Here is a 2,313-nt window from a genome sequence, read left to right on the forward strand (position 1 = left end):
AAATGACAGGATGTTGCTTGTTTCTGGCGTTTAGCGCCAGAAACATGCTCTGTTCTGGCGTTGAATGCCAGCCAGATGCACCTTACTGGCGTTTAAACGCCAGTAAGTCTTTCCTCCAGGGTGTGATTTTTCTTCTGCTATTTTTGATTCTGTTTTTAATTTTAATAATTTTTTTCGTGACTCCACATGATCATGAACCTAATAAAACACAAAATAATAATAAAATAAAATTAGAATTAGATAAATAAAAATTGGGTTGCCTCCCAATAAGCGTTCTTTTAATGTCACTAGCTTGACAGTGGGCTCTCATGGAGCCACAAAGGTGATGAGGTCGATGTTGTATAGTCCCAACACCAAACTTAGAGTTTGGTTGTGGCCTCCCAACACCAAACTTAGAGTTTGACTGTGGGGGCTCTTATTGACTCTGTACTGAGAGAAGCTTTTCATGCTTCCTCTCTATGGTTGCAGAGGGAGATCCTTGAGCTTTAAACACAAGGTAATCCCCATTCAATTGAAGGACTAATTCTCCTCTGTTAACATCAATCACAGCTTCTGCTGTGGCTAGGAAGGGTCTTCCAAGGATGATGCATTCATCTTCTTCCTTCCTAGTGTCTAAGACTATGGAATCAGCAGGGATGTAAAGGCCTTCAACCTTTACCAACACGTCCTCTACTAATCCATAATGTTGTCTTACTGACTTGTCTGCCAATTGTAATGAGAATAAGGCAGGCTGTACCTCAATGATCCCTAGTTTCTCTATTACAGAGAGTGGCATAAGATTTATGCCTGACCCCAGGTCACACAGAGCCTTGTTAAAGGTCATGGTGCCTATAGTACATGGTATTAAGAATTTACCAGGATCTTGTCTCTTTTGAGGTAAAGTTTTCTGAATCCATGTATCTAGTTCACTAATGAGCAAGGAAGGTTCACCTTCCCAAGTCTCATTACCAAACAACTTGGCATTCAGCTTCATGATAGCTCTTAGATATTGAGCAACTTTCTCTCCAATCACATCTTCATCCTCTTCTGAGGAGGAATAGTCTTCAGAGCTCATGAATGGCAGAAGAAGATTTAATGGAATCTCTATGGTCTCTATATGAGCCTCAGATTCCTTTAGGTCCTCAATAGAGAACTCCTTCTTGTTTGAGAGACGTCCCATGAGGTATTCCTCACTAGGATTTTTGTCCTTCTCCTCCCTTGTGCATTCGGCCATATTGATTACATCAATGGCCTTGCACTCTCCTTTTGGATTTTCTTCTGTATTGCTTGGGAGGATACTGGGATGAGTTTCAATGATTTTCTTACTCAGCTGGCCCACTTGTGCCTCCAGATTTCTAATGGAGGACCTTGTTTCACTCATGAAACTTAAGGTGGCCTTTGACAGATCAGAGACTATGTTTGCTAATTTAGAGGAGTTCTGTTCAGAATTCTCTGTCTGTTGCTGAGAAGATGATGGAAAAGGCTTGTTATTACTGAGCCTATTTCTCCCACCATTATTAAAGCCTTGTTGAGGCTTTTGTTGATCCTTCCATGAGAAATTCGGATGATTTCTCCATGATGAATTATAGGTGTTTCCATAAGGTTCACCCATGTAATTAACCTCTGCTATTGCAGGGTTTTCAGGATCATAAGCTTCTTCTGAAGTTGCCTCTTTAATGCTGTTGGATGCATTTTGCCATCCATTCAGACTTTGAGAGATCATGTTGACTTGCTGAGTCAACACTTTGTTCTGAGCTAGTATGGCATTCAGAGCATCAATTTCAAGAAATTCCTTCCTCTGAGGCGTCCCACTATTCACGGAATTCCTCTCAGAAGTGTACATGAATTGGTTGTTTGCAACCATGTCAATAAGTTCTTGAGCTTCTGCATGTGTTTTCTTTAGGTGAATGGATCCACCTGCAGAATGGTCCAATGACATCTTGGAAAATACAGATAGACCATAATAAAATATATCCAATATGGTCCATTCTGAAAACATGTTAGAAGGACACTTTTTGGTCATCTGCTTGTATCTTTCCCAAGCTTCATAGAGGGATTCACCATCTTTTTGCTTGAAGGTCTGAACATCCACTCTAAGCTTGCTCAGCTTTTGAGGAGGAAAGAATTTATCCAAGAAGGCCGTGACCAGCTTATCCCAGGAGTCCATGCTATCTTTAGGTTGTGAGTCCAACCATGTTCTAGCTCTGTCTCTTACAGCAAAAGGGAAAACACCAAGCATTCTCCTTGCATTATTGTTGTTGGGTTCGGCTGTCATCTCCTTCTCTTGTTCGAAAATTTCAGAAAGGTTGCCTCTGGATTGTTATAATTTAGCTT

The 2,313-nt window shown here is 40.8% G+C and overlaps 1 non-coding gene across 1 annotated transcript; it reads left to right on the top strand.

The window, feature by feature from the left end:
• Positions 1-1,976: 1,976 nt before the first annotated feature.
• Positions 1,977-2,080, top strand: LOC127746384 (small nucleolar RNA R71). Its single transcript, XR_008008003.1, has one exon. It is a non-coding gene; the product is annotated as a small nucleolar RNA R71 (small nucleolar RNA).
• The last annotated feature ends 233 nt before the right edge of the window (positions 2,081-2,313 follow it).

The sequence above is a fragment of the Arachis duranensis genome, chromosome 3, assembly GCF_000817695.3.
Source record: "Arachis duranensis cultivar V14167 chromosome 3, aradu.V14167.gnm2.J7QH, whole genome shotgun sequence".
Lineage (NCBI taxonomy): Eukaryota > Viridiplantae > Streptophyta > Magnoliopsida > Fabales > Fabaceae > Arachis > Arachis duranensis.